General features: G+C 38.4%; 1 protein-coding gene across 1 annotated transcript in view; it reads right to left on the minus strand.

The window, feature by feature from the left end:
* The window catches only part of Chn (zinc finger transcriptional factor charlatan), a 266,952-nt gene that overhangs the window by 46,845 nt on the left and 200,378 nt on the right, over nt 1–19,729 (minus strand). The window lies entirely within an intron of this gene.

Here is a 19,729-nt window from a genome sequence, read left to right on the forward strand (position 1 = left end):
GTTTGAACATTTTCACTACACACAAATAATCAACTAATAAGAAAAAAGACGAACGAAGAGATGTAACATTTGTAAATGTTTTACATAAGAAAAAAGAAAGGACAATCAGGTAAGTATCATATTTTGTCTCTCTCTTCCCCTTCCAATATCTTGTATTTCTAATATCAACACTAGAATTACCAGCTTTTAATACGCTTTCATTCCTCAATCTCAGGGCATCTTTTTATTTTTAGTAAAATTTCAATATCTGAAGTAAATTATGAATTTTCAATTGCACGCGAGTTTCAATAAAGCTATTAACGTTTATTCTGTTATTTTTATTACTATTTATCTGTTCGTTTAAACTAACTATACTACGTTATAATACATAAATACATTATCTAACTTGAATACCTTATCATATATATCTAGATTTCCCAATTGAATACTTGATCTTTTCCAATTTAAAAACCGATATAACAACTATCCTAAGACTCCTAAATAACGACATATCTAGATGTACCACACATAAATGATTATAATTAAATCAATACGACTTGATGATGTTTCCACTTCCAACAAAAGACAAAATTAATTTAGTCGAAAACTAAAGCTTGGTTCCTTCCAGTGTTGATATTCCAAAGAAAAATGGGAACATGATGTGTTTCTTTCGTTCTACAGAGATCGATCATTACGGGGATTCGATTGTGATTCCAACGAGTTTGTGCGAATGGAAGCGTAACTCGCGCCATGCCCTTAATGGTATCAGCCTCATCGTGGCCATTTAGGGAAGAGGGTCATTGAATGTCTTGCTCGTTTATCGATCCTCTTCGGGACGATGCCATTGTCGGACTTCTTCTTCTGCCTTCGATTATCCAGAAACGCGTGTTTTCGCGAAAAAATGTCCACTCAGGTCCCGGGTCGCCTTTCTTCTCGGTCGTTTCGCTGCTGGACTTCCCTCGTAATGCGTTTCACCTGAGGGACCGTCGCGACTGTAAAACTGAGAGGCGTGTAAAGAATTTTTCCCTCTGCCAGCGGGAAGGCTGAATTAATTTGCAAAAACTGTTTAGTTACGCAAATAGATGCGTTAATCCCATCTTGTCTGCAATCCTCGATAGAATCCACGATGACTTCTTTCATTGGGTTTGAATTAATCACCAACTTCAGCGTCGTCAAATTTGAATATCAGCAATAAATCTCATAGAAAGAGAAAATTGATAGATTGATGGGAATAAATTTGAATACTTAATCGGTATTGGACAGATAGGAAAGATTCTTCGAGGGTGAATTTTCTCGCAGTCTTTGGATTTCCTGGTAGATGGCGCCATCAGGGTCACCTGAAAAGTTAGAACTGGTATTGCGTGAATTGCACGAAAATAAGAGAACTTATATAACGTTTTGGTAAAACGCCAAGTTCCATTTTTTATACAAAAGTAAGAAATCCTGACTTTTTAGGTACAGATTTTTTCTTTATCCTTTCGTTGGATGATATTAATGGGTTCCTTTCTAACTAAGAGAAGGTAAAAATTCTTGCCTTTAGTGAAGTTACTTTTTAAGAAAGAAGAGCAATCTCTGTTTATTTACATAACATTTCATTCTCTGATAAAATACCTAGCTAATCGATAATACAGATCCCTGCAATCACATGTTCGATCAATCGAAACTGAAAGTGTGTCCATCTTATTGGTACACCGTTTCAATCACGATAAAGGCCAAAATAAAAACGCGATTCGACTCGTCCGTAAAAACTCTCTCATCGCACGTTCAACACGCTTAAACTTGCGCAATTAATATCAAACATCGGGCCAATCAAAGTTAAACATTTTCTTTTATCTTCGAACCAAAAGTCCTGCGTAATCGTTTTCTTGCAGTTACAATAGTCGACACTCGCGCGTCCATTAAAAAGGAACTGTAGGAATCTTTGAAAAAGAAAGAAAAAAATGAAGAGCGAGGAGAAAAAGAAAGAGCCAAGCATGCCAGCACAATTTCTAAGCAAAAGCGAGCAGCTCGTCACCGGCCTAAGCCGCAATTTCCTCGTCGAGGGGTTAATCGCGGCCATTAAGTTTCCGATTACATCCGAGCCAATTTATCTGGTAATTTCGCGTGATCGGATCAGCTTGCGCGCTTCTATGTCTTTCCTGCGCCTCTGTCTATCTTACCTTTTAATAGAGGAAGATGGTTGGTCGCGGTTCATCGTGAGTAATTACTTACTCGTTGATAGGGACAAGCGCGTTACACGTATAAGCGAGCTGGTTTTCGCGAAGAAATCTCGCGTTACGCGCGGTTGCTGGCCAGGACGCGAGCCAAGGGGAAGGAACAGCGTGGGTCTAGCACCGAGGAAGCGGACGTTGTCACGCTTTATGTACTAGCGAATCCTACGCGTTCGCGCCAGCTGCAGCTGCGACAAGCTAACTTTAGCCAGACACGCTCGTGTTCCTCTCGACTGCCCACACGAGGCCGTCAGGGTAGTACGCGTTACTGTTCGAATTTGTTATAATACTATTTGATCGGTTTTCAGAAGGTTTCAACATTGCATCGTGTGGGTGGATGGGTGTTTTAGGTGTTGGATCCCTTGGGTTTGAAATGGTTGGCGGTAAATAATTTTGGGATTTTAGAGTGATGGAGCGTTCTTCTTTCTTTTTTTTTTTTTTTTCTTTTGTAGTGGATTTAGTTGAAATTCGTTCCTTTGAGAGTGCGTGTTGGGAATTTTTTTCAGTCGGGGATTTTCTATGTGAGAGAATTTTAATTGGCATATTGGAACATCGAGACAGTAAATATCGATAGGAAATATTGACTGATCGGAGGATTGATTGGGTTTTGAATCGGAGAAAGATAGTGGGAGTATTAGAAGCGGAAAATATAAAGATTGGGTTTTATCAAATCGAGAAACGATATTAAGAATATTCGAATTGGGAAATATCTTTATCGCGAGCTTTCGCACCAACATAATATCACGCTACAAATAATCATCCTGCCAGTATCAAACTACGAACGTGAGAAAGGAAGTTTCCCTCCACCATCGTACCTAAAACACATCAAACCATAATAATATATCCATGCATAATAGCCATTAAAGCTCACGAGGGAGACGTTACTCGTCTCGACACGCAACGTGGCTGGAACAGCCTGATTGAGATATAAGAATGGCCGATCAGCGCGAATCACGGGACGAACCTGTCGCGATAACCGCAATTTCGTGCGCGAAATTCCGCATCGAACCTTCTCTTCCCTCTTCGTGCCTCTGTTTAAGCAGGCTAATTTCCATCGTTCACAGTTAAAATTACGTCGAGAAGCTGCGATGGACGCTCGTAACCGTAACCCATAACCGGGGTATCCATTGCCGGACGAACCGCAAATGCCACGTGAAATCCGATGCGATACGTGCACACCGCTCCCTCGGCGCGTATATTCCGCGAGCTTCGAGGAAAGAGGAATCCGCCGCGTTGAGATCGCGCGCGTTCGCTTTCTTCGGCCGCCTCACAATGGCCACAACACGCCACCGCGATTATTTTTCATCCGCGGTGATCAAAGTCACTGGTGTGTTTCGCAAGTAAACTGCGAATTTTTTTTGCATCTGTGTGAAATTCGAAGATGCAAATATGCATAGAACGCACGTTATTAGCAAATAGATACGGGCTGTTCCCAACTTAAATGTCACAACTTCGGGAACGTGTTCTTTTTAACATGAACGTGAAAAAGCGTCCTTTTGAGAGATTCGCTAACTTTTGGTGTATTTTGGAGAAAATAAAAAAAAAAAAAAGAATGGTCAAAAAGTTTCTTTTTCTCACTTATCTATTTACGCTTATTTATGCATGGTATCATCTATTTAACGAAGATACCGTGATAGCAAAATGCTGGACTCTTGCTGGGCTTTAATATTGATCTGATTTGATAACTGCAGTTTGACATTATTGCCCTGGTGGTGTTTGGTGCACTGTAGCTACGATTCCGTTTGTCAGGATAAATAAGTGAAAGAACGAGAACTTTTTGTCATTATCCTTCGCGATTTCCTTTAAAATGAGACAAAACGAGTAAATCTCGAAGGATCTTCTTACCTTGTTTTTTTTTATCGGCCTCTTACATGCTCCCGAAATTTTGACATTGAAATTGGGGACACTCTGTATATATAAAATATCCGAAGTATAATATTCGTTGTAATGTTTAATATAAAAGATAATTTTCTTGCTGGGTTTCACTTGTTTAATTATCTCCATAAAACTATAAAGTTACATACATATATGCTGTCTATTTATAAGTATCTCTCATTCGAAAGTTTGAGCCACCTTTTACTTTTTACAAGTACTGTACATTTTTCTGTGAAATAAGAACATTATAATTACAAGTGTTATTTCTAAATATACATAATGAACTACAGCTTCAACACCGTAGAATAATAACATCGTAATATTTATTTTTACTTTTAATGAAGTAGTTATTTCTCTCGAAGCCCTAACGTGCTTTAAACTTTTGAACAGGAGTGTATATGTGTTCGTATGTATAGGGAGTTGGGAGGTTTGGAACTTTCTCCTGTTTGGTGCAGTTTGAAGATGAATGGACGTTCTTGGGTGTTCGAATTTAATGACAGATTGTACTTAATCCTCTATAATCGGATTTCTCTTTGCTCGTGAAAAGGAGAAGAAATTATAGTTGATTACTGTTTTTCATTTTATTGATTGAATATGTAGGTATGCAGATTAGTGGCTGGACGATGATATAGTGACTAAAAGATATAGTACCGTATTCAGTATACGAATTATTATAATAATAGATGCAGATGGAAATATAGATATATATATATGTATATACAGGCTGTTCATTCTAATGGTTCACGCGATTCTTCAATCGTTTGCGGCAACACGTTGTTGATTAAAATTAACGTGTTGTCGAATGATCATGCTACGTATGGTAATAAATACCTCGAAGATATTCTTTTTCTACAATGAATTCAAATTTTTTCATTTCTTTTCCGCTAAAATCTTGATATTAAAAAAGCAGTGTATTTATCAACTTTTTCAATCATTTTCCGTATAAATCAATCCGAATCAAACCGTTAACTTCGATGAGATCAATTATTTTTCCTTAGAGTATGACTCAAGTAACCAACTATGATATGTACCCTTAAACAGAACATCTTAAGACATCTTCGAAAGAAATTGAACCTCTACTCTCGGCTTTTTAGCCTAACGTAAAACAAAGGGATAGGAAGTTCGCAAGTTGCACACAATGAATCTCTCGTAGGCCGAGTGGACGCACAAAGGGATGCATTCTGGGAGCCACGACCGTGTCTCGGCGAGACTCCCCATGCAAAAATCTGTGCGCGGGCTCGTGAATATTTTTCCTTTTTTATTCTACGTCCAGCTACCGGCTACAGATCGAGGCGATCGAGATCGCATGGGCCGAGGAGAAAACCGAACCCGGTTAAACTCTTTCACTGCCCCCGCCTCCGTTTGTCTCCTCGACCGTGCTGACATCGTTTTCACGGCCTTCTCTCCTCTCTTTCTCTTTCTCTTTGCTCAGGTGACCTGCCTCTTCCATTTCTCTCCTTCGATTCTCTTCATCTCAAAGGCTAACGCGGACAATGCGAATTTAATAACTACATTTCAACCATCCTTTTGCTTTTAACGAAGATAAAGCCTATAATGGAGCTTCTAACGAAGACTTCAAATCGTTGAAATTTATATGTAACTTGGTTGTGATTCTTAAATTTATACATTCGAATTTTGTTGCTGTTTTAAGAGACGAATAAAATTGTAATGTTTGACAATGAGACACTACTTTTAAGAAAAGCTCGAAACGAGAAATTACACGATAATAATTATTCTATATCCTTGCTTTAAGCTTGAGAAATTTATTAACTATAGAAAGACACAATTGGCTTAAAAACTATAAAACGTTGGCAGAGCTAAGAAGAGGATCTATCGGAATATTGAAAATTTATCCTGGAAAAATTTCCTGAATAACTGAAAGAGTTTGAAAGTTATAAGCGTCTCTGCAATATCGGGTCACTATAGCCAATTTCGAATTAACTGGTCGCTCAATGCTACGGTAGCACAACCCCCACCATGCTAACCATCCTCGCTTTTCACCCTTCACTTCTATCGCCAAATTTACCTGAACGAACCTCCACAATTCAACGAGTCTGAAACATTAACGTAGCCTCGATATACCGAAACATTTCCCAGAATCGTACCGCTTGCATATTAAGGTAAATCCTTAGGTCTCTTTCTCTTCTTTTCCTCTTTTCTCGCGGTGATGCCAGAGTACCGAAAAGAAGCGATCGAGTTGAATTATCGTTAACACATTTTTATCCTGCACGTACGCTCGGTTTTACGTACGCCTTCGAAACTCGCGTGGTGTTTGGTGCTTTCACGATCGAACGACGGTAATCGGATACAAGACGCCGCGCAGGGAATTGGTAATTAGCCAGGGATCCGGCGCATCTTCGACCCGGCGTCGCCGGGAATTAAAGCGTTTACAGTAATTCGGGGTTACAATATGGCGAACCGGCATTGGGTAGTTCACGATCCTTAGCTCCTCTCTCCACGTCTATAAACAGCGTTCGTTATTGCCGTAACTGGCGGTCGGATTATCGCGATTAATATTGTTGGCATATTCGGAGGGAATCGCCGAATCCCGGCGCGGAAATGATAAAATAAGTTAACGCGCGAGTAAAACTCGCTGGTCGGATTCGTTCGTTTTAAAGTGAACTCGAATTTATCGCGTCAGAGTTTCTTTCAAGCTGGAAATTGTAGGAACTGTAATTTTGGTAGACGCGACTGTTTTTGGATGAGATTGTGCGTACGTTTTATTGGATGTGAAGGGTCTAAATTTAGTTTCAAATGTAGCAGAAGATACTGATCGTGATTTTAATAGTTTGGTACGAGCAAATGTTCTTGCAAAAAATTGTTTCCTTATTAAGTATGGAATGTTTCTTGAATTTAGTTTCGGAAATAACAGCAACTTTCCGATCGTAGTTTTAACAGATTGGTGTAAACGAAAGTTTTTCGAGCAGATCGTGTGTTTTCTTGCTAATTGTGTAAGTATAGTCCCACGAAACAATAGAAATTTTTCAATTGTAGTTCTAATAGTTTGATGTGAACAGATGTTTTGTGGAGCAGTCGAACGTAGAAAGTGTTTTAAATTTAGTTTCGAAAATAATAGAAATTTTCTGATTGTAGTTTTGATCGTTTAATACGAAAAAATGTTTCTGATGTTTCATTCGATGTAAATATGAATTTATTTTATATGTTACTTTTATTCGTACAATTTTGTTCGCCATAATATATGCTTCTTGGAATAATCTCGCGTGTAGCTGTTCTTATTAAACTCTGTAGACAATGATTCAAGCGGACGCTATCTTTTAAAAGAAAGTAACGTAATAACGTAAAGAAATTGTGAATTTTGTTCAATTTCGATATTTGTAATAAAAGAATCTTGGATAAAATAACACCGACTGTTTCGAACACATAATGTCACGATTGAAAGAAGTATGGAAGACATTTTCGGCTCGGGACACCGTGTACATGTAATCGAGGGGATGGCCTCGGGCAGGTAGTTCTTTCCAGGCTGCGTATCGAGAAACGTGAGAAGCGCTATAATATAATCCGCGAACGTAAAAACTCGAAGGTCGGGTCGATAGCTGTCCTCGGTTGTGATAATGATCCGAGGAGGCTGGCTTTTAAGGGAACGAACGAAATTCACCCGGCAGGCCTTCTTTATTGTCATGCTCGGCCACCACCGATTCGGATTCTGCTTTTGTTTTCCAGGGAAAAGAGACCGCCTTTGGCTTGTGAAAGTTTTCAGAAGGCCCACAAACCCAACTTCGGAAAGCGATATCGAGAGCACTAACTTATTCACATTCTTCGAAGCTTCAAAAACACGAGAACAGTTTTAACATTTTATGGCCTGATCTCATCCATGATTACAACACTTGAAACGTTATACGTTTTATCTTATAATGAAGCTTGATTCCTATTACGTAGTTTTGATCATTTCCCAACCAATTGTGTTTTTCTATCGTTAAAACGCTTCTTAAGTGCGTTCTTAATCTACAACTTCTTGTTGCGATTTTACGAGAAGTTTTTCTTCATACAAAGGCTATAGAGCCTTCCTTGAATCGTTAAAACCGTTTTTGTTTGTTGAAACGGGAATGGTATCGGAACGTAAGAGCTTCGAGAATTATAATGAGGTATTGGCTAGAAATTGATCCGTCAAATCAGCTACGATACTCGCACAACGCGAGTTATTTCATGAATCGATTCCCAAGAACATCACCAACAAATAAATTTATTCGTTTAGCAGAAATAATTGCTCCGATATGTTCACGATCATGGATCTATAAATCGACTCACAACATTGGCAAAAAACTATGTCACCTAAAATCCACGAGGAAATTTGTCGGTTTCTGGCAGAAACAGGTGGCTCAATTCGTCCACAGTTATAAATCTGTCGATGGTTTCGCGATACAGTCGAAACTCGAGTCGGTCGATCTCAAAAACGACCTCGATTTCCAGCAGACGTATCGTAACGCGGGATCTCTTCAAGGCCGCGCGCTACCGCGCGAGACCCGAAATCGTCTTTAAGATGCTTGATTCTCTTTCTAGAGTAGAGAAGCATCCTTTAACCAAAGAAAAGCAACGATCATCGCGTAAACAGGGTTCGTTACGGAGAAAGAGACGATTACTATCGCGTTACTCGTTAATTATCCTTTTAGCGTAGCTCGTTCGGGTGGTATAGCCGACGTTCGAACGGAATAATCGATTCACGACGTTACACTCGATCGTTCGAGTACCTGAGTTCACCTGAAACAGTCCGGCTAATTGCTGTTTGACGAGAGCAACGCGATCTGCCGCGCGCAACCGCGCCAATTTCGTTTTTCGTCGTTTTGAGATCGCCGAGGATAAAGTCGCGTTCACGTTTGATCATTTAACGCAGATCTCCGGCGGTTATGATATTCTGGACGCAGCGTGGTTGTAATGGAGCGATGATCACGTGGTGATTCGAGTTACAAGATGCCGCTTAATGACGTGTTTGTTTAAGGGAGGATCGAAGGGAGGGGAAAAGTGGAGGAAGGGTGCAGATGGGGATGTCCATGGTTTGATAAGAAAAGTTTAAGTATCCTCCTATTATTTATCGTAATTTGATCTTTATATCGTGGCTGTTTTATCAAGATTTTGATGCGTTATTAAGTGCATGGGGAAAATGTAGTTTACATTTCGAGATCATACGTGGCAATTAAATATGTAATTAAAATTTTGATATTTATTTATGTTACTGGTTATCTATCAACTTGATACTTCTGTCGTGATACTTTCGAGAATTTTTACAGCTTCTTTTTTTACTATTGCTTCTTTCTATTTTGACACCTATCGTGTTCAAGTCCACGCGACTCGATCATTTCTGTAGACCAACTTTCGATATTTCGTCGTATTTCTTTAGATTTATACTTAATATTTTTTATACGATAGATCACTTTGGATTCGATGCTTTCGTTTAATAGTAATGATAATTTGGCTTGACACACGATCAAAGGCTCTTGAAATCTGCAATGAACTTTGCTAAAATTGGATCATTTCCGATTTTATTTATACGAATAATATATAAAGTGGAGAATTCTATTTCAAATAGCGAATATGAAATATTCCGTACTGACTGGTTACTTCTGTAACCAATCGTGTAGAATAACGTAGATGAATTCGATTCCCGCGGCGCAAGAAGTCATACGCAGCGTGGTCCCCGGATGTTCCGGTTTAATTGGGAAGAAATGTCGGTGAGTTTTTAACGCGAGGACCGCCTAACGAGTGGTGCCGGCGTCAGCAGCATAATTACAGGGCGTGGCGGATACGGCGCCAATGCCAGGCAAATACTTTGCCTTAGGGAATGAAATTAATCTACATTAAGGGAAGGGATAGAAACTGCGGCCCATTCCACCACCGATAACGAGGAAAACGAGAAACTGCGCAGTTGTGACGACGATTTTCGTGTTTACTTCGGTAATAAACATCGATGTACAGGGTGTTCCACTATTCCTCTTTAAATCTTCTATTTCATAAGAACCTAGGGAATCATATGATTTGGTACTTTATGTCATCCGGGAGTCAATGTCACTAGAAAGTGAGATTGTCAATGGATTTTTCTGATACAGTGTGTTCGAACCAAAAATCAACCTAATCCAAGCATCTACCGGTCTTATCGTAGATTAGATTCGATCGTAAATTTTCGCAGTGAAGCATTTTGCTTTTTGTCGAAAAGTAGAATTTCCTGTAAGTGCCAGGCGTATCAGTCGAAGATCGTTTAGAATAAAGTCTATAATGAGATTTGTAGTAAATATCTTAAATCTTCTATACACATTTTTGCATTGCTTTCAAACTTCAGCAAAGTAGTTACTTATTTATTTACTTATTTACTTACGGGAAGAACCCTTTGATGTGACAGATTAACGTAGGAGACAGAACACAAAAAGAAAAACGAGTAGAAGGTACAAGTGTAGAGAAAAGAAGTATGAGAATAGATACGAAAGATAAGACGAAGGAGCAAGTTGACAGAGACACGGTATAAAAGTATAAAGAAAAATTATACGATAATACTGTCATAGAAAACGCTCAAGAGAATGTCTGAAAGATACTATATATTGGTTCGGAGATATTTATGCTCGTGTGGCAAGAGTTTACGTGACTGACCATACGATTTATCCAATTACAGTAACCACACAATGTGCGATGTTATTGTGTATGAAACAACAGGTGACTTTTTAAGTCTCTTTAAAGGTGCATTGAGCAAAACCAACTGCATGATATCCGAACAGTCAACGACACACGTTTAGCTATTTCACTAATGAACATTATATCGGATATCATTTTTCTCACGCTTTGTGTTGGAAGATATCAGGCATGAGGGATATTGTGAGAATTGCGAGAATCGAACGACATCGGATGTCCACTGTATCTGGCGGCGAGTTTCAACGAATTTGTGTTCAACACATTGAATATTACGGCTGTAAAACATATAAAACACGCGTATAACGATCATATCTCGTTACATTGCTAATGAAATTTCCAAATGTTTCGCATAACACGCGTAACGTAATACACATAAATATTTTCTATGGCAAGTGTTTAAATACTTTCGTGAGCAACTGTATTTATATCCGTCTCCTATTTCCAGCATCCTCCACCCTTTTCCCAGGCGCCAGGTCGAAGGAAATTTCCTCTGAAAGGAAAGGCGCCCTTGGTTCCCCTCGCAGGCTATCTCGTGAGCTCGCATGCAGCAAGAAGGGCGCATGGTGTATCACGCTCTTTCTTTCTCCGTGTTTATCTCTCTCTTTCTGCTTCGAAAAGTCGCAGGAAGGCCGCCGGCAGGGAAGAAGACAGGGCGTGGTCGCGATCTCCCGCACCGCGAAACGCGTTTATTTGATCGAGAAATTTCTCTGCACCTCCCTTCCCCCGCTGTTCGTATATCTTTCTTTCTTCATCTTCTTTCGTCTGCCTCCTCCATCACCCTTGCTCTCTCCCTCTTTTACCTCTCCCTTTCTCTCTCTTTTTTCATCTCAATCTTTGTCTTCCTCTTTACAATGTTTCCCTCTCTTTCTAACGAACCGTCCCTACTCCCTCTCTCTCCCTTTCTTTCTCTCTCTCAAACACACACACTCTCACATACACACAAACACGTGCACACACAGCTCGATCTCCCTTTTTCTTCGTCGTTCTTCCCTGTCCCCGACGTTCGAACGGAGGCTCCTCTCTTTTTCGTCTTCTTGCCAGCCGACGACTAGGAACGCGCGTGCGTATGTCCACTTCTATCGAAAGGCGCATCACGCGTCGAAGTCTCGACTATGGTCGCGAGAAAGAGGGATTCGAGGAAGATTCGACGAGAGAATAGCACGGGGTGTGAAAGAACAACCCTTTCTTGTCTCGTTCATACTGTTACGATAGAATTTTTTCTATAGCAGCTATAGTGACTGCAACAGAAGTATTTGAACAATTATATTATAGAATAGATATAATTACATTATATTATAGATTAAATATATATCATGTCTGTGAAGCTTTGAACACTTTGAAATTTCGGTAGCACTATAACGAAGCACGATACACTGTTTGAAATCTGGATGAAATCTTTGGTATTGATAAAGTCATGCAGGGAATCACGTAAATGCATGTTAATACACACGAGTATTTCGATATCGAGTATTTGAATTAATACTATGAAATAATATCATTGAAATATCAATTAATAATTAGCTCGTTTAAATATTCTACAATCAAATATTGTTTGAATTAATTTCGTGAATTAATATTGTTGAAATATTAATGAAAGATAGTTAGTTCTTACAAATACTCTAAGATCAAATATTTGAATTATTACCATGAATTAATACTGTTCAAATATTAATTGGAGATAGTTAATATTTCCGAATGCCTGAAAATCAAGTATTACAGTTAATATCATGGATTAATACCGCCGAAATTTTAATTGGAGATAGTTACTACTTGCAAATACTTGAAAATTAAATTGAATTGACAATATGATCTAATGGCTCTGAAATATTCAATGCGATCAACGAAAATAAAATTTGAGATGTTAATAATTCGATCAAACGGGTTAAATAACTTTTTAAAGACGCTTAAAAGGAACTGTACGCAATTTTCTCCACACAATATCGCAGGAGACATGGAAAAGCGGTTCAATGACCTACGGCAACGCGATCTTTACCCGTCCTTGAGCATGAAAATCTGTATCACGAGAGAAATGGACGCGGCTGTGGATCGACAGCGCACCTGTTCTTCGTGTATATCGAAAATAGAAGAAAACCGGCAGACGTACGTGGCCGATACAACATTATTGCATGATGCCGTCGCGCCATTGCTCCTTTTAATATCATTACGACGTATTTCTTGCGAGCGACGTCTGCTCGAGATCGAGAGGAGCGCGAACCTGAACCAAAAAAGGCTTGGGAGCAAGAAAAAAAGGGAGGAGGACACGTCGGATATGAAAAAACGACGAGAAATGAACGGATGAACGAAGAACGAGAGAAATGTCACGAGCAAAACATTGGAGTGCTGCAAAATCTTCCTCTGCGATCGAAGTTCTCATCGTTTTACGTTTTATTACCGTGAAATCGCGATTAAAAAGGAAATGTATCTGATTGGTTCGTTAGGCTGCTGTTTATTAACTCAGATATGCTTCAACTTTTCTTGCGATAAAATGAAGTTTTCCGAAAAGAATATAACCTGTCCTTTATTTAGTATCTATCAAGTTGCTTGAATATCCTCATGATTGCTTCTTGAAAAAATTATTTCCATATAATAAATTCCTTCAAGTTTTTAGAGGCTTTTAATGAATTTAGTTTTTTGACGTTAAAACGTTTTGCGAATATCAAAATAAACCATATTCGTAAAATGCTCCTAATTAAGACTCGAACCTGGCTTCTGGATCTAACATTTAATGTAACAGTTAAAAGCTAAAAAATGATACATTTCGTTTCAAATTACCCATAGATAAATAAACACCCGCAGTCTAATAAAAAAATTATATTTTAATCATTCTTCTGGAAGAATGATAAATATATGTGGGTTAAGGGTCTAATAGTAGAAGATAAATGCACTATCCATATCTCGAGAGATTGAACGAGAATTTTTCAGTGTCTACGCCAATGGGGCACCTCCCTTCGCTACCAGAGGGATCCTTGAGACTTTCATTCTTCTCTTTTTCGCGTACGCTTAATGAAAGTTCCAAATATCCTTCTGCCTCGTTTCCGACTTACCCTTTCGGTACGAAGTGTATAATTGTGAAATTTTGTCTGGTTTCTGTGGCACGGAAAAGTCGTGGATATATATGACGATAGTAAAAGGATCATAATCGTGCAGTTGTATATAATTTGCTGAATACTATACTATATCGAGTTAAAGATAGTCACTTTAATTAGTGTTTAATTGTAATAGGTTTATTAGCGTTCTGTTAACCATAGGAAAATTACGACTGTTCTTTGCTCGAGGCAGCGTGGTCTCTTTTTACTTTTACGACAAATTAAATCCCTTTATGACCGTGAATATTTCTTGTGTTCTGTTATTGTGAGCTAATATCAAGCATGTTTTATGATAATTTCAAAATCTAATATCGTTCAATTTAATATTCTATTTTTATCTCAACATTACGAGAGAAACATAGTTTTAATAATTGGTAATTATACATGAAACATGGAAAATAAACGCTTCAATTCATTAAATTCGTTATCATGGATTTGTTAAAGTAATATTCAATTTTCATTTCAAGATTGTCGCAAGTGCCTACGTAGTTTCGAGAGAAATATTATTCCAATAATTAATAACAAGTGTATAAACGATAATATGTAATAGTATTCCTATACGATTAATAAAATTCTAATCTCAATTATTTATTGATACTATGTAACGCTCGATAATACAAGAATGTATAAAAATCCACCTTTCATTGCAACATTATCGTTTTCCTTGTTCAACGTTCTTGTCAAATATTTATAACAAAGATTATTATTCATAAGGACTTGTTTCGCTTCGATTCACCTATCGTCTAAAGCAATCTGCCTTATCAATCTTGCGACGTTTATTGCGGTCAAGCGCCATTTATCGCGTTTCTCCATTCATTATCGGAATTTTTTCATCGAGCGCCCGAGATAGTATGTCGGTGGAAAAGGTCGTGCCGGCAAATCGATTGAATGGAAATACGGTCTGATCCTGGCTGACCTTCGCCACGCGATGCCTATTTTTCGCGCCATTGTTGAGAGTCCGCGGCGAACCGTGACGCGAATGGTCGACACTATAAGTGTATTTACAAACCTGTTTGTTGGAAATCCATGACAAATTTTAGGCCAATTATGTTGCGATTATGACAGTGAGTGTCTGATCGAGGTTTTGATATACAGTAAGTGAAGGTTCCACAGGAGAAGGAGGATAGACAGGTTTTAGCATTTCTTGATACATGAAAGTTTATTTTTCAGTATTTAATGTCACAGCTGTATATTTTTTCGTAGATACTATATCAAAATAAAATGTTCTATCGTCATTTTACTCCGCACCATTTTCAACTTTTATTTATGATTTTAATTAATATATCACACGTTAGATTGCAAAGAGTGAAAGGACATTGTACACTTCGTACTGTAAAGCTCGGGAAATTTTAATTCAATTTAATATGACGTGGCCAGTGATAAAGAGTATAGAGAGAACGAAAAAAATGTTAAACTCAAAATTCGTTAAAATACATATTCTTCTTTCACCCGTTGGCCCTTCAATTGAGCCAGAGTGAGATTTAAAAAATGAAATATCGTGAAACTTTGTTTTTTTTCATTCTAACAAAATAGTAGAGTACATATTCTTAAAAATGTCCAGTAATTTGATAAAGAAACATTCTTTATATTTTTTATCCGTTTTTTATGAAAATATAACAAATATCCAGAAACCAGCAGAAAATATCATAAATATGACAACTTGATCATAGTTCCAAATTATAAGAAATTAAGAAGTTTGATATAATCGTTTAGAGTAAAAGAAGTTTAATATAATAATTCCATGGAAAGATTGCGAACATTTTCTGGGAATGTTAATGTCAATATTAAGTTGTAATTTCCAGCTCTTCAAAAACGCTTTAAGTTTGTTTGGCAATAGAAGACATGCTTCACAGAAACCGGAATATAAAGGTTTGCAGTTACAGAATAAAAGATACCCTTAAGGCAATTATCAAGCGAGGTTAATTTGTCGAGACTCCTTCTACACGTGTAAGTCCATCCAAGTATCTCAAGAGACGAAATTCAAAGGAAATCACAGCGTGCACCTGCATCATATAACACTGGTTCGAGGTAACAAGTGCAACCTCGTATAATTTTCGCCCAGCAAAGGCTGTCTACCGCAAAACAACCCCCTCAGGGAATTCGAGATCCCACCATTCTTGGCGAACGCGTTGGTGATCCTATCTTGAGATATCGTTGGCTTACAACGAGAGAGAAAGAACGAAAACACGACACTTTCTAATACTCGTGGCTAGTGGACCGCGTCTGAGATACTTGAAATTGTTGTTCGAGAAATGTTATCAATTATTCAGAAGCCACCGATTATTCCCTCTACTCTTTACTCTAGGTTTCCTTAGTACAGTTGATAGGCACTATGGATAAGATAGAAATAACGTCGAAACTAACTGCACACCTCTTTATTTTCTATTCTATACTTTATCGATGGTTTTAGCGTGGAATGTAAATTCGTATCTTCTTGCGAAGATATTTAGTTGTAGGGACATGATGAATGATGTGTGATCTTTGAATTATGGCAGCGAATGGGAAATGGATGGTATGAGGAAGAAATACTTGGAACAGAAGAAGACGCATTAAACATCTTGTAAAGTGTGATCATAAAATTAAATATATCTTTTTGCCCGTTCATTGACACGAACAACTTTTTAACTATTTCCTAGATTTAATCAATATGTGCTTTCAACCTGTGTCGCCACGTAGTTACATCTTACTCCGAGAGAATTGATTGTTTCGTTCGTGATTTTGTTCTTTCCATTCTTCCACTTACGTAATTAAAAAGAAAAGAAAAGAAGAAAAAATGTAGATAAAGCTATTCTACAAAGAATAATTTGAATAAAAATACGTTCTCCAGCTGTTCAATCAGCGAAAACAAGAAAACCCTTTAAAAGAATATAAAAATTCGCCAAATTTGGTTATGAACAAATTTTAAGCGACGCACGATCATTCTATAATTACATCGTATAAATCCTTTTAAAGTCTAAAGCCTGTTTAAAAGCTTATTTACAAAACCTAAAGCCAGAAAGCAGCTAAAGTCTATACTTGTTACGAAGATCATACAACACGCGAAACATGTTCCTCGAGAACGATTATTATGATAGAGTTCTCCAAGATTCTCTATTTGTAAACCGGTGAACAAGAATCGTGGAAATTGTCGCGCGTAATCAAGCGTTCGCCGGCTTGGACGGAAGCGGAATCCGGGCGGGCAGATCGTCCGCTCGGCGAACGGAGAATTTCATTGAACAGTTCTTTGCCCGAGGCCGATCCGGCCGAGCCGTAATAGGTAGGAAAATGTCTGCAGGACGTGGCAGGATATGGCAAGTGGAGCCACTCAATTCGCTGAACTGGTCTGGCGTGTGCTACCGCGGAATCAGTCGCAGCTGACGTTGAATGCCTAAGCTGACGTTTTTCCGTCAAGCATGTAAGCGAGGAGCCTAGAGTCAACAACCCCCGTGTCCCTGATGGCCTAAGCCCCGTGGCTGGCCAACCGTGCGCGCGTGCAAACGGCATTCAAGATCACGAGAACGAACTCGTCGCGCGACTATGCTTGCTTCATCTGATCATAGAAAGGTATCCTAAACACGTCGAACACGTTCAAGGGTTCTGCACCCTTCTGCTTTAGATTATTTAGAGAATGTGTTGAAGGGATTAGGAGTTGATAGATTGCTGTGAAGAGTTTATTGTAGGATCTCTATAGATGAATTTGTATGTTAGTTGTGCGAAAATGGCAAGTCATCGCAGGTTTGGTTGGAATCACGAGATCTATACAATTGAATATAATGTGGTACGGTGTGATGGTACGATATGTAGCAAGATAACTTTTAGGAAGATTGCTGCTACGTTGCTATAATGTTCCTTGTGCTATTGAAATCTATTGGAATACCTCTTTGGTTGAAACTATTTAGAGAATCTGTTGGAAGTATCAGAAGTTGGTAGATCGCTGCGAAGAGTTTATTGTAGGATCTCTATGGATGAATTTATTGGAGATTTGTTATGGATGTTGATTGTATGAAGATAGGTAATCGTTGGAGGCTTAGTTGGAGTTAGAAATGGTAGCTTATAAAATTGTGCATAATACGTATAAGATGGTATAGTATGTAACAAGATAACTTTTAGGAAGACTGAAAGATTGCTATAATTCAATTAAAAAACAAAGATGACTGGCACCATTGAGATGTAGTGCGATATAGATAGTTTTCAATTTTTGATTAACCTATATATTTTTAAACTTAATAGTTACTATAGTTTGTGCTATTGTATTATCGTGTTCATTATTAAAAGAAAAGTTTGTGGCAAAACCAGTAGGTGAAAGATTTTTGATCATCGAAATAAGATATCTACGTCAAAGATGGAAGTTTCGTAATTACATTCTGTGAACGTTCTTTAATCGATCAATTTTATTTAATATCGAAATTTTATTTGATTATGAAAGACTGAAATTCGGTAGATTTAAAGGATTCTTCGTTATCTCGCAAGACTGGGTTATACTTTATATAGTAATGAATTAATCAACCAGTTATCTGCGTAGAAAACTCAACTAACTAAGTATCCACGCGAGAGATTAAAGTTTTGTGGATTTGAATGGAAGATTCTTTATTAAGTCTCCGAAGTATGGTCGCAATTTATATAGTATCAAATTTTCATGCGGAGGTAATGCGATTTTCGAATGCCATGGATTCCCGGTGTAAACAGATTTCCCGTAATATGGTATGCATGGGTGTGTCCCTTTCCATTTCGCGAAGTCTAACGCGTATGCCTTTCGCCAACGCGCTCCACGCAACTCCAGGAATGTCGTGCCGATCTCCTTCTCGTCGATCCGTGGTGTTTGCGTTCGGCTCGCGGAATTTCATTGATCGTCACGACCTCTAAACCAAAACCATACATCGCTCATTTAAAACTGGACATTCAATATGCGCCTCACGTTACGTCTCTTCGATTCAATGAAAATTTTTATTCAATCGACGATTAATTTATCGCCTATTTACCCTTTGCTTAGACCACGTTATGGCTTTCTGTTTAAAGGCTTGGCGCATAACTTCTAAAGTAGCTCATCGTCACCTAACTATTAAACGTTATGCAATCTTCGTCTGTGAGCTGTTGATAATCACGATCTATTCTGTCTTCATTCATAGTCTCAGTCAGTAGATGCCATTCACTGACAAGTAAAAGAATCTTCGTTCATTCTCGTGTGCCGTTTTCTGCTTTAAACGTTAAACAGATAAATAGTACCTCGATTAATTAATTTATTGACGATAAAGCGAGAAACATTGAAAGTTTTACTAAAATATCCAGTCGAATCATTTTCAATGATCTCGTTCGTTCAAAAATCGCAAGCAATTTTGAACACCTAACAGTAGGATCGCTCGCATAAATCTATATTTCTGCTTGTCAAGCGAACATTTAAATTTTTCATAGCAGCTATAAACGTGAAAATATCAATAATATTTTATCATCGTAAATATTTGCACAGAATTTCTTTTCAATCTAAAAAATTTCCTATCTTTCCCGCATCAGTGTCATAGAAGATTTGGACGGAAATTGAGGAATATCAAAAAATCTCCGATATAAAGATTCTCTCAAACGAAAATATAAAACAACTTCGGACTATAACGAACGAAGCATAATTCGAAATCGATCAAATGACATATAAGTTTCGATTCGACGTGGATCCACGGGGTTCCTCAAGGTTAAATCACGGATGGCCTACGGGGTTATCAAGACTCTAGGCACGAGACTGTTCGCGCGTTCTGCTAGCTGGTTGGGCGCGCAAAAGACGACGTCTCTTCTTCTTGGGCGACGGTGGTGGCAGTGTCGCAGCTGCAGTTGCACTGCAGTGTGGGTTACCGCACGCCACGAGCAAGGTGAAAGAATGTCAAATGATGATTGGTCATTGCGGTGGCCAATGGGTCCCCGACTTCTCGGCTGGTAGGTAGGCGCTCGCTGTTGTACGTACCGGCGCCGCCTCCTGGTGCA

Source organism: Bombus fervidus, chromosome 11 (genome assembly GCF_041682495.2).
Source record: "Bombus fervidus isolate BK054 chromosome 11, iyBomFerv1, whole genome shotgun sequence".
In the NCBI taxonomy this organism is placed as follows: domain Eukaryota; kingdom Metazoa; phylum Arthropoda; class Insecta; order Hymenoptera; family Apidae; genus Bombus; species Bombus fervidus.